Below are 14,447 nucleotides of genomic sequence, written 5' to 3' on the forward strand. Positions count from 1 at the left end.
GTCAAGAAATTATTCCCAAAATGTGTAATGTCTTCAAATATGCACAAACATCAAATATGAAAACCACTAAATACCCAGTTCCTACAGATTCACACCATAGTTATCTTTCTAAAACATGGATCATGCTGTAGTGTTACGTTAAAAAAATATTATTCTGGAGTGGGCCTGCTACATGCAATCATGACTCACACACAAGGGTGTATGTATATGTTTGTTTATGGGTTTGGTCAGGGGCAGAAGAGAATATATCTGGTCATTCTGGACAGTAGGGGTGATCTAATTCTTCTCTTTACTTATGGGGAATTACTACCATAGGGAGGTATACGAAGGATTAGTAAATTTTCTAATGCTGGGGTAGAAAAAGGGCTGAGAACATATAGCCTAAAGATAAAGTCCAGAATCTAAAGAATCCAGGTTTCAAACTACATTTTCTACCATTCTTGAACCCACACCGTTGTTATAGCTATAACCTACGACTAACTCCTATCCTTTGAGTACACCAATCTTTTGGACTTTGACTATCTGGCCCATCTGCCTGAAATTATCTTCTTCCCCTATTCCTTGTATTCCCAATGAGCTGTTTTTAACTTTCACAACTTAAGACTAATTATTATAATTACTCTGAAGCCAGAGTGTTTGGAGAAGAGGTGTGGTGAAGGGGTCAAATACTGCATGGTTTGAAGGTAGAGCCTATAGATTTGCTGATGAATTGGATACTGGTGTGAGAGAAAGAGGACTCAAGGAAAACTCTTTTGGTTTTATGCCTGAGCAAGTGAAAGAATAGAGATACTATTTACTAAGATGAGAAGATGAGGAAAACTGAAGGAATAGAGTTTGGGGCAGAAAAATCAAGAGTTCAATTTTAGAAATGTCAAGATTTGGGTGCTTATCAGATCTTCAAATAGAGATATCAAGTGGTTAGGAAGTGACACAAATCTGGAGTCAGAGGATAGGTATGAGTTACAGTTATCTATCAGATTATAAACAACATTTAAACAAGACTAGATAACTCAGGAAATGAATACAGATAGAAATCGAGGAAATTATTCAAGAATGAGGGGTGTGCTTAACCACATCAAATGGTGCTAAAGAGGTCAAATAAGATTTTTCAAAGTAGAAATCATCAGTGACCTTGACAAAGGTTGTTTGGGCAGAGAGGTGAGGAGTGTGACGCCTGATCTGAGTGGATTCAATAGTGAAAGAGAACATAGAAAATGAAAACTGTGAGTATAAAATACTTTTCTTAAAAATTTTGCTGTAGGGCCGGGCGCGGTGGCTCACGTCTATAATACCAGCACTTTGGGAGGCTGAGGTGGGTGGATCATGAGGTCAAGAGATCGAGACCATCGTGGTCGACATGGTGAAACCCCGTCTCTACTAAAAATACAAAAAATTAGCTGGGCATGGTGGCACATGCCTGTAATCCCAGCTACTCAGGAGGCTGAGATAGGAGAACTGCCTGAACCCAGGAGACAGAGGTTGCGGTGAGCTGAGATCACGCCATAGCACTCCAGCCTGGGTAACAAGAGTAAAACTCTGTCTCAAAAAAAAAAAAAAAAAAAAAAAAAATTTTTGCTGTAAAAGAAAAACAGAAAAATGAGCTATAGCTGGACAGAAATATGGAATCAAAAAAACTTTCCTTAATACGTCAACGAAACAGTGTGCTCATAAGCAGAAGACACTATTCCAGCAGAGGAAAGGGGGGAAATTGTCAGTGTGGGAAAGAAAAAAGAGAATTGCTAGAGTAATAGCCTTAAATGGGTATAGGAGGGGATCTAGTATATACATACAAGACTGGCTTTCCATAGGAGCATGGATAATTGATTCACCATAACAAGAAGGAAAAAAATATGTACGAAGGTAGTTAACACAGGCAAAATCTTTCATACTAAGTAAACAGTCAAGTAAAGTTGGCTCACTTTCATTGTCACCATCAACATCCCCACTACCAATAACACTTTTCAAGTGTAAATTTCTCGGAAGCACTATGATTTGCAGTACTAGAATTCTGTAGGTATCAATCAGGTTGGCTGATCAGACTTGGAAAAGATCTAAGCAGAGAGCTTGACTATGATTTCAGTAAGTTCAATGTAAAAAGACCAAAAAGAAAAAAATCTCAGTAATTCCTCTAACAATGTGTGAACTATTCTCAAAGCAGAGCTCAAATTAGCCATTACGTGCTACTTTATTACATCATTGGCTGAAAAATTAACTCAGAAAACAAACCCCGAAAACTAGTTTCAAATGCTGCCAGGCAAGCAACACAATCTGCTCACTTCACTATATTTTTTGAGCTAAGTGAAATAAGATCCAAAAGGTGATCTCTTAAAACACACACACACACACACACACACACACACACACACACAAACTAGATTCTTCTCATGAAACAATTTTGAGTCAACATGATTGGGGAAGAGCCTGGTATATCACATTAATCCAATGAATAGTGCTTAATAAAAATGGCAGAACAAGATAATCTCAGTATACTGGAATCAAATGCAATTAGCAAAACATTAAGTCTTCTTCTTAACTGTGGACTCTAGCAGAATAGAAAATCTGCCCTACCAAATAGTAGTCTTCTTTTATAAGCTAGTCAGAAACATCTAAAAACATGTTTTAGGCCGGGCGCGGTGGCTCACGCCTGTAATCCCAGCACTTTGGGAGGCAAGGTGGGCAGATGACCTGAGTCAGGAGTTCAAGACCAGCCTGACCAACATGGAGAAACCCCATCTCTACTAAAAACAAAAATACAAAATTAGCCAGGCGTGGTGGAGGGCGCCTGCAATCCCAGCTACTACAGAGGCTGAGACAGGAGAATCGCTCAAACCTGGGAGGCAGAGGTTGTGGTCAGCCAAGATTGCGCCATAGCACTCCAGCCTGGGCAACAAAGAGGGAAACTCCATCTCAAAAAAAAATGTTTTACTCTACTAGAAATGTGAGCAAATTTTGCATACTATTTATTAATTAGGTAAGTTAATTAACGTCTCTGGATCTCAGATTTCTTATGCACAGAATGAGGTAAATTTGTCTAGATCAAGGATCTGTTAACTACAGTCTAAGACCCAAATCTAGCCCACCACTATTTATTTTTTTAATAAATTGGAAGATACCCACGTACAGTCGTCTATCAATTATCTATGGCGGATTTTACATCACAGTGGCACAGCTGAACAGCTGCAACAGACACATTTATTACCTAGCTCTTTACTGAAAAAAGTTTACTGATCCCAGTTCTAAATCAGTGGTTCCCAAACTTGAGACTACATAAAAAGTGTCAACGATGCATGGCAAAATTCATACAATAATAATCATGAAATACAAACACACATACACATAGAGAGAGGTTTAACAAGTTAAAATTTTTATAAAGGACTGCTCCTATTTTGAAATTATTTCACTCCTACACTTTTGTTGTTAAAACGTGAAATGATACTGGCAGTAAATGGCAGTTTTTTTAAAGGTCTTACTGGCAAAATTGTAATAGTCGCGTGTGTGTTGTACTTCATTTTACTCTACTTTTTATTTATTTTACTTGTCTATGACGTGGAACCAGGGGTACAGTCAATATTTAGATTTCTTATTGTTTCAACCTAAGCACAAAAGCCAACAAACTTAAGAAACTGAAAGGCAGGAAGAGTATCTTAACACCTGTATTCCACAAAATAACTAGCACATTGTCTGTCTTCTAAAAAACATTCAAAACCTTGAATTTTCCACAGAAACAATAAACATGGCCAGGCGTGCTGGCTCATGCCTGTAATCCTAGCACCTTGGGAAGCCAGCACAGGTGGACTGTCTGAGCTTAGGAGTTCGAAACTAGCCTGGGCAACATGGTGAAAGCCCATCTCTACTAAAACACCAAAAATTAGCAGGGTGTGGAGGCATGTGCCTGAAGTCCCAGCTATTCAGGAAGCTGAGGTAGGAGAACTGCCTGACCCCAGGAGGCAGAGGTTGCAGTGAACCGAGATCATACCACTGCACTCGAGTGTGGGCTACAGAGCGAGATTCTGAGAAGGAAAGAAAAGAAAAAGGAAAGGGGAAGGGGAAGGGGAAGGAAGTGGGGGAAGGAAGAGAGAGAGAGGGAGGGAGGAAGGAAGAAAGGAAGGAAGGAAGAAAGGAAGAAAGGAAGGAAGGAAGAAAGGAAGAAAGGAAGGAAGGAAGGAACGAAGGAAGGAAGGAAGGAAGGGCGAGCGAGAGAGAGAGAGAGAGAGATAGTGGTTAAATATCCAAGTCATCAAAGAGAAATAAATTTATCCCACAATATACCGAGAGCAGTAATAATGTTAGGATACAACCAGATTACCAAACACAGTATTAGCTCTCCAGAAATTCACTGAATTGAACTTAGAATGCCAAACTTTCTCACGTTCACACACCACAGTGAGAGACAGACACCACAGATTCCTTGAGCTCTTATGAGCTAAATGAGATGTCCAAGCCCCATAGAAACTCAGGAAAAGAATGAAAACAAGACAACAGAGGAGGGGAAAATGAAATGGTAGAGTGAGAAAGGGAAGTATACTGAGTTGAAGCAAGGGTGAATGGGGCCTTTTACTCCTGTGAATTTTCAATCTTTTTTTTTTTTTTTAACCAACATTACTGCCACCACTAACCAATACCTAATTTTTCCATCTTGGGCCATCACTCCCTAGGTTTGCCTAGAAATAATTTCAGTCTCTATCAGGTAGTTTTCTGATATAACAAGCATCAAAATGTTTCAGGAACACTAATAGGAGAAAAACTGAAAAGTTTACATTGAGCAAACACTACTCATAGTTATTTTTCCTCAAAACTGTAGAAATACTGAAGAGCTATACTTTCCCAGCAGAATTCAATGGTCTTTGTTTATAGTACTTCAATGAAGGTAGAAATATCCTTTGAGAATCATTATTGAACAGTTAAACTGAGTACAGGAATAAAATGTTAGTATGCTGGAGTGAACTCTAAAGCTGAGAATGTAGAGCTAAAACCTTTGGAGAAAAGACCATTCAACTCACACACAAATTACAGCAGGAGGGCACGAAGGAACAAATCACAGGATTCAATCCATGCCAGCTCTGTCCAAGGACAGTTCTCTTCCCCAGAACAGAGAATTCCTACATCAGAACATGGGACTATGATCACATCTTCACACTTGCTTGTAATCTGAACCCGAGATTAGGACAGGAGAGGTGGTGGAGGAAAAGGAAGGTATCTGACACAGAGGGAAATGAAGAACTGGCAATGGAAAGGTAAGAGAAGGAGAGATACCAAGAAGAGGAAATAGAAGCATGAAATGTTTGTGACTTCTAGACCATAAGACCAAGATAGCTGCCCTAAGACAGTAAAGTCTGAAGGAGCTGTAATTGATGGGAACTATTAGACCAGAACTTTTATTCTGATAAAAGGATATTAACTAGTGATAAATTTTAAAGCTAAAATATCTGTCCAAATGATTAAAATAATGCAAATTTCCATAAATAGAGAAATAGATAATTATAATTCATTCCAAAAATGGAATATTATGTAGCTTTAAAAAGAAATGAGAAAAGTTCTATAGATAATGAAATAGAAAGATGCCCATGAATATACTATGAGAGGAAAAAAATAACCAGGAAGTTTTATTATTTAGAGTATTATAAATATTCTGTGTCAATCTGAGTTAAAAAATTTTTAAATACAAATAAAAAAATACATATCAAACTGTTAAATGTTATTTCTTTAAAGGGTGGGAAGGGAGAGAAACTCGCTATTTCAGCTTTATGCACTCTATATTATTTAAATTTTATCATGAATTTAGTTACTTTCATAATGAAATAAATTATTTTAAGACTATTGGTTGGGCGTGGTGGGTCACGCCTGTAATCCAAGTACTTTGAGAAGCCAAGGCCAGCGGATCACCTGAGGTCAGGAGTTCAAGATCAGCCTGACCAACATGGTGAAACCCCATCTCTTCTAAAAATACAAAAAATCAGGCATCAGGCGCGGTGGCTCACGCCTGTAATCCCAGCACTTTGGGAGACTGAGACGAGTGGATCACAAGGTCAAGAGATCGAGACCATTCAGGCCAACTTGGTGAAACCCTGTCTCTACTAAAAATACAAAAATTACCCGGGTGTGGTGACGGGCGCCTGTAATTCGAGCTACTTGGGAAGCTGAGTCAGGAGAATCGCTTGAAACTGGGAGGCAGAGGTTGCAATGAGCTAAGATCACGTGACTGCACTCCAGCCTGGGCCACAGAGTGAGACTCAGTTAAAAAAAAAAAAAAAAATTAGGCAGGTGTGGTGGTGGGTGCCTTAAATCCCAGCTACTAGTGAGGCTGAGGCAGGAGAATCATTTGAACCCAGGAGGCGGAGGTTGCAGTGAGCTGAGATCGCACCATTGCACTCAGGACTAGGCAACAAGAGAGAAACTTTGTCTCCAAAAAAAAAAAGATTATTTTTCTAATATTAAGAAAAGTAGAGAAACATTATTTTAATCTAGATAAACTGCCCAGTTGATGGCTGCTGGATCTGCATGAGAATTTACCAGGGAAGGAAGAATATCTATGAAAGAGAACAGACATCAGTAATATCTGAGATATACTTATACCTAAACAGACTGCATTTTGATAAAAATGAATAAAATGGTATATATCTAATAGAAATAAAGCCAAAATGTTATAATATACTATATTCAAATCTGCACATTATGTCCCTACTAGAAAACTCATCATTACTGTTTCTATACATATTGTGCAATAGCATTAAGAGTTATAAAGAGGGCTGGCACAGACTTACAGCAGGAAATTTAATTATGACATTTTCTGAGTAAAGTAATCTGCATAACTGCTAAGTAAAAAGCAGATTACTATTCAGTAAGACATCTTTAAAATGATTTTGTAAATTAAGACCAACTGTATTCCCTTTCCAACACAGAAACGAAAGGGAGATATTGCACATTTTAGCGTGTTTATGCTGATTGATAATCCTATTGTTTTCCATTTTGAAAAGTCTAGATGGTAACACCCAGTGTTATTCTTAAAAATAATTTTTACTTAAAAATAAAGGACCTATAATGAAGGCACTAGAATTACATGAAAATGGTAACAAAGGTAAATCCAAGGGTTACACAAGGAAAACTTCAACAGCACTTGCAATATTCTGTCAAAGATTGGGTGAGATGTATTTATAGTATAACTTTTAAACTCACATATATGTAACACATATTGTTCTGAAAATATCAAATTTCATAGTAACAATACAACATAATAAAGTTGAGTTAGGAGGAGTTCCAAGATGGCCGGTTAGATGCAGCTCAGGATTGCAGCTCCGAGTGAAAGTGCAGAGGGTGAGTGGACGCCGCATTTCCAGACGGATTTTTATTGCCCACAGACCAGGAGATTCCCAGGCGGAGGAGCCCCACGGGTCGCCAGGGCTGCTGTTTTGGCTTGTGCGGCTGTTTTGCCTACGCCCCGGCGCAGTGGCTCCCAGTGCAGAGTAAATGGGACTGTGTTCCCACTTAGCCAGCAAGGGGAGCTGGAACAGGGAGCCAGGCCAGGAGATTCCAGGGCAAAAAAAGGCACCACGAATCTCAGAGCCGTGGTTTCAGCCGGTGCAGTGGGTCGCAGCACGAGAAATCACACACATCCCGGCGCCTATTCAACAGGCGACCAGGACACCTGGGAGAGAGCCAACCATTCAACTAAAAAACAAAAGGCTCTGAGACAGGGAGCCAGGTGATCAGGGTCGGCTTATCCCTCCCCTACAAAAACAAAAACAAAAAAACAGCAATTGGAAACGCTCAGAGTTGAGAGTTTCACAGCAAGCACAGCTGAACCCAGGACGGTCCAGCTCTGTGGGGGAGGGGCGTCCGCCATTACTGAGGCAGCCTGCCGCTGCCTACGCAACTCGCCGTTGCCGAGGCAACCCGTCATTACAGAGAGAGTCCGTCATTACAGAGGCGGGCCAACATAGCGGAAGCAGTTCTAACTACACCAATATAAACAGGACTGCAGGGAAGTTCACACGGCAACTGGGCGGAGCCCACAGCAGCTCAGCGAAGCCTCTGCAGGCTGAGAGCGACCAGGCTGCCTCCTTGTGGGCAGGGCAGCCCTGAAGAAAAAAAAAAAGGCAGCAGCACAGCGGAAACTCATAAAGCCCTAACTCCCTGGGACAGAACACCTGGGGAAAAAAAAAGGTGGGGGGGTTATGAGTCCTGCTGCTGCAGACTTAAATTTACCGGGCCAGCAGCTCTGAATGAACAACAGGGCTCACAGCTCAGCACCTAAGATAACATAAAGGACAGACTGTTTCCTCAAGCAGTTCCGTGACCCCCATATATCCAGAGTCACCTCATAAAGGAGACCTCAGACTACTGTTTGGCAGCTGCTGCAAGTGATCCCCAGGCAAGCAGGGCCTGGAGTGGACCTCAGCAGTCCTACAGCAGAGAGGCCACAGAGTTAAATGGAAAACTAAGAAACAGAAATAACTTCATCAACAACAAACAGGACATCCACTCAGAGACCCAATCAGAAAGTCAACAACTACAAAGCCAACAGGTGGATAAATCCACAAAGATGAGAAGAAACCAGCACAAAAAGGATGAAAACATCCGAAACCAGAACACCTCTCCTCCTACAAGGGATCACAACTCCTCATCAGCAAGGGAACAAGACTGGACGGAGAATGAGTGTGATGAAATGACAGAATCAGCCTTCAGAAAGTGGATAATAAGAAACTTCCGTGAGCTAAAAGAACATGTTCTAACCCAATTGAAAGAAACTAAGAACCTTGAAAAAAGATTTGACGAAATGCTAACGAGAATGGACAACTTAGAGAGGAATATAAGTGAATTGATGGAGCTAAATAAAAAACACATGAGAACTTTGCAAAGCATGCACAAGTTTCAACAACTGAATTGACCAAGCAGAAGAAAGGATATCAGAGGTCGAAGATCAACTCAATGAAATAAAACAAGAAGGCAAGATTAGAGAAAACAGGGTAAAAAGGAATGAACAAAGTCAACAAGAAATATGGGACTATGTGAAAAGACCTAATCTACGTTTGATAGGTGTACCTGAATGTGACGAAGAGAATGAATCCAAGCTGGAAAATACTCTTCAGGATATTATCCAGGAAAACTTCCCCAACCTAGCAAGGCAGGCCAATATTCAAGTCCAGGAAATACAGAGAACACCATGAAGATATTCCTCAAGAAGAGCAACCCCAAGGCACATAATCGTCAGATTCACCAGGGTTGAAATGAAGGCGAAAATACTAAGGGCAGCCAGAGAGAAAGGTTGGGTTACCCACAAAGGGAAGCCCATCAGACTCACAGCAGACCTCTCAGCAGAAACCATACAGGCCAGAAGAGAGTGGGGGCCAATATTCAACATCCTTGAAGAAAAGAACTTTCAACCCAGAATTTCATATCCAGCCAAATTAAGCTTCATAAGTGAAGGAAAAATAAAATCCTTTGTGAACAAGCAAGTACTCAGAGATTTCATCACCACCAGACCTGCTTTACAAGAGCTCCTGAAAGAGGCACTACACATAGAAAAGAACAACCAGTACCAGCCACTCCAAAAACATACCAGATGGTAAAGAGCATCAACACAATGAAGAATCTGCATCAACCAACGGGCAAAACAGCCAGCTAGCATCAAAATGGCAGTATCAAATTCACACATAACAATATCAACCCTAAACATAAATGGACTAAATGCCCCAATCAAAAGACACAGACTGGCAAATTGGATAAAAAGCCAAAACCCATCAGTGTGCTGTATCCAGGAAACCCATCTCACATGCAAGGATACACAAAGGCTCAAAATAAAGGGATGGAGGAAGATTTACCAAGCAAATGGAGAGCAAAAAAAAGTAGGAGTTGCAATTCTCATCTTTGATAAAATAGACTTTAAAGCAACAAAGATCAAAAGAGACAAAGTAGGACATTACATAATGGTAAAAGGATCAATGCAACAAGAAGAGCTAACGATCCTAAATATATATGCACCTAATACAGGAGTACCCAGATACATAAGGCAAGTTCTTAATGACTTACAGAGAGACTTAGACTCCCACACAATAATAGTGGGAGATTTCAACACACCATTGTCAACATTAGACAGATCAACGAGACAGAAAATTAACAAGGATATCCAGGACTTGAACTCAGATCTGGACCAAGCAAACCTAATAGACATTTACAGAACTCTCCACCCCAAATCCACAGAATATACATTCTTGTCAGCACCACATCACACCTACTCTAAAATTGACCACATAATTGGAAGTAAATCACTCCTCAGCAAATGCAAAAGAACGGAAACCATAACAAACAGTCTCTCAGACCACAATGCGATCAAGTTAGAACTCAGAATTCAGAAACCAACCCAGAACCACGCTTCATGGAAACTAAACAACTTTCTCTTGAATGTTGACTGGATAAATAATGAAATGAAGGCAGAAATAAAGATGTTCTTCGAAACCAATAAGAACGAAGACACCACATACCAGAATCTCTGGGACACATTTAAAGCACTCTCTAGAGGAAAATATATAGCAATAAGTGTCCACATGAGAAGCAAGGAGAGATCTAAAATTGACACTCTATCATCAAAATTGAAAGAGCTAGAGGAGCAAGATCAGAAAAACTCAAAACCTAGCAGAAGACAGGAAATAACTAAGATCAGAGCAGAATTGAAGGAGATAGAGACACGAAAAACCCTTCAAAAAATCAATAAATCCAGGAGCTGGTTTTTTGAAAAGATCAACAAAATAGACAGACCACTAGCCAGATTAATAAAAAAGAAAAGAGAGAATAACCAGATGGATGCAATAAAAAAATGATAAAGGGGATATCACCACAGATGCCACAGAAATTGAAATCATCATCAGAGATTATTATAAACAACTCTATGCACATAAACTAGAAAACCTGGAAGAAATGGATAAATTCCTGGACAGTTGCCTCCTCCCAAGCCTAAACCAGGAAGAAGTCGAAAGCCTGAATAGACCAATAACAAGGTCTGAAGTCGAGGCAGCAATTAAGAGCCTACCACCCAAAAAAAGCCCAGGTCCAGATGGGTTCACAGCCGAATTCTTCCAGACATATAAAGAGGAACTGGTACCATTCCTTCTGAAATTACTCCAAATAATCCAAAAAGAGGGAATCCTTCCCAAATCATTTTATGAGACCAGCATCATCCTGATACCAAAACCCGGCAGAGACTCAACAAGAAAAGAAAACTACAAGTCAATATCCATGATGAACATAGATGCAAAAATCTTCAATAAAATACTGGAAAGCCGACTGCAACAGCACATCAAAAAGCTTATCCATCATGATCAAGTAGGATTCATCCCGGGGATGCAAGGCTGGTTCAACATACACAAGTCCATAAATATAATTCACCACATAAACAGAACCAAAGACAAAAACCACATGATTATCTCAATTGATGCAGAGAAGGCCTTTGACAAAATTCAACAGACCTTTATGCAAAAAACCCTCAATAAACTAGGTATTGACGGAACGTACCTCAAAATAATAAAAGCTATTTACGATAAACCAACAGCCGATACCACACTGAATGGGCAAAAACTGGAAACATTCCCTTTGAAATCTGGCACTAGACAAGGATGCCCTCTTTCACCACTCCTATTCAATATAGTACTGGAAATTCCAGCCAGAGCAATCAGGCAAGAAAAAGAAATAAAGGGTATTCAATTAGGAAAGGAGGAAGTCAAATTGTCTCTATTGGCAGACGACATGATTATATATCTAGAACACCCCATCATCTCAGCCCAAAATCTCCTGAAACTGATAAGCAACTTCAGCAAAGTCTCAGGATACAAAATCAATGTGCAAAAATCACAAGCATTCCTATACACCAATAACAGACTTAAAGAGAGCCAAATCAAGAACGAACTGCCATTCACAATTGCTACAAAGAGAATAAAATACCTAGGAATACAACTAACAAGGAACATAAAGGACCTCTTCAAGGAGAACTACAAACCACTGCTCAACGAAATAAGAGAGGACACAAACAGATGCAGAAACATTCCATGTTCATGGTTAGGAAGAATCAATATCGTGAAAATGGCCATACTGCCCAAAGTAATTTACAGATTCAACGCTATCCCCATCAAGCTACCAATGACCTTCTTCACAGAACTGGAAAAAACCACCTTAAACTTCATATGGAACCAAAAGAGAGTCCGCATAGCCAAGTCAATTCTAAGCAAAAAGAACAAAGCGGGAGGCATCACACTACCAGACATCAAACTATACTACAAGGCTACAGTAATCAAAACAGCACGGTACTGGTACCAAAACAGGGATATAGACCAATGGAACAGAACAGAGGCCTCGGAGGCAACACAACATATCTACAACCATCTCATCTTTGACAAACCTGATACAAACAAGCAATGGGGAAAGGATTCCCTGTTTAATAAGTGGCGTTGGGAAAACTGGCTAGCCATATGCAGAAAGCAGAAACTGGACCCCTTCCTGACACCTTACACTAAAATTAACTCCAGATGGATTAAAGACTTAAACATAAGACCTAACACCATAAAAACCCTAGAAGAAAACCTAGGCAAAATCATTCAGGACATAGGCATAGGCAAGGACTTCATGACCAAAACACCAAAAGCATTGGCAATAAAAGCCAAAATAGACAAATGGGACCTAATCAAACTCCACAGCTTCTGCACGGCAAAAGAAACAGTCATTAGAGTGAATCGGCAACCAACAGAATGGGAAAAAAATTTTGCAGCCTACCCATCTGACAAAGGGCTGATATCCAGAATTTACAACGAACTAAAACAGATTTACAAGAAAAAAACAAACAAGCCCATTCAAAAGTGATATGAACAGACACTTTACAAAAGAAGACATACATGAGGCCAACAAGCATATGAAAAAATGCTCATCATCACTGGTCATTAGAGAAATGCAAATCAAAACTACACTGAGACACCATCTCACACCAGTTAGAATGGCGATCATTAAAAAATCCAGAGACGACAGATGCTGGAGAGGATGTGGAGAAATAGGAACACTTTTACACTGTTGGTGGGAGTGTAAATTAGTTCAACCACTGTGGAAGACAGTGTGGCGATTCCTCAAGGACCTAGAAATAGAAATTCCATTTGACCCAGCAATCCCATTACTGGGTATATATCCAAAGGATTATAAATCATTCTACTATAAGGACACATGCACACGAATGTTCGTTGCAGCACAGTTTACAATAGCAAAGACCTGGAACCAACCCAAATGCCCATCTATGATAGACTGGACAGGGAAAATGTGGCACATATACATCATGGAATATTATGCAGCCGTCAAAAACGATGAGTTCGCATCGTTTGTAGGGACATGGATGAACCTGGAAACCATCATTCTCAGCAAACTGACACAAGAACACAAAATCAAACACCGCATGTTCTCACTCACAGACAGGTATTGAACAATGGGAACACGTGGACACAAGGAGGGGAGCACTATACACTGGGGTCTGTTCGGGGGGGAGTCGGGAGGACAGCGGGGGGTGGGGAGTTGGGGAGAGATAGCATGGGGAGAAATGCCACATATAGGCGAGGGGGAGGAAGGCAGCAAATCACACTGCCACGTGTGCACCTATGCAACAATCTTGCATGTTTTTCACATGTACCCCAAAACCTAAAATGCAATAAAAAATAAAAATAAATAAAAATAAAAAAATATATAAAAAAAATAAAAAAAATAAAGCTGAGTTAAATAAACATAATACTTGAGACATTTAGCGAGGTTATATAAAATGTAGTATTAATCCCTTATCTGTAATTTCTGTTACCAGCAGTCAACCACGGTCTGAAAATATTAAACAAAAGATTCCAGAAATTAACAATTCATAAGATTTAAATTGTAAGCCATTCTGAATAGCATGATAAAATCGTGCACTATCCTGTTTCCTGTCACCAGTGACGTGAATCATCCCTTTATCTAGTTCATCCATGCTGTATACAAGTCAATTAGTCATTTAGCAGCCCTCTTATCAGATTAAAAAAAAAACAACCATGGTGTATATATAGGATACTATCTGAGGTTTCAGACATCCACTGGGGGTCTTGGAATGTATTCCCTGAGGGTAAGTGAAAAACTGTATTATCACTTTTAAATGGCAGTTTCCCAAGACAATATTGAGGTAACAGAAAGCTTTTCCCTTCGCTAAAAGAAGTAAAGCCACATAACATTTGGTTGCTTTGCCTATTTTACCTCAAAACTGAAGAAAAAACTTTATTGGGCTACTTGAATCAAATCAATTTTGCTGTAAAGATTCTTAACTGAGACAATCCCAATTTTAGGAACTGCATAATGGATAAATTACCATGTTAAATTAAGATTATTTAATATGCTTTTGCTTTGCTGGTAATAGGTCAATGCTTATTGAACCTCAAAAACTTCATTTTTCTAGTACTAATTGTGTT

At 39.7% G+C, this 14,447-nt stretch overlaps 1 protein-coding gene across 35 annotated transcripts in view; it reads right to left on the minus strand.

Annotated features, from left to right (window-relative positions):
- EIF4G3 (eukaryotic translation initiation factor 4 gamma 3) overlaps positions 1–14,447 on the minus strand; it is a 377,718-nt gene that overhangs the window by 166,285 nt on the left and 196,986 nt on the right. The window lies entirely within an intron of this gene.

Source organism: Aotus nancymaae, unplaced genomic scaffold (genome assembly GCF_030222135.1).
Source record: "Aotus nancymaae isolate 86718 unplaced genomic scaffold, 86718_ANA_hifiasm-v0.15.2.pri h1tg000053l, whole genome shotgun sequence".
Classification (NCBI taxonomy): domain Eukaryota; kingdom Metazoa; phylum Chordata; class Mammalia; order Primates; family Aotidae; genus Aotus; species Aotus nancymaae.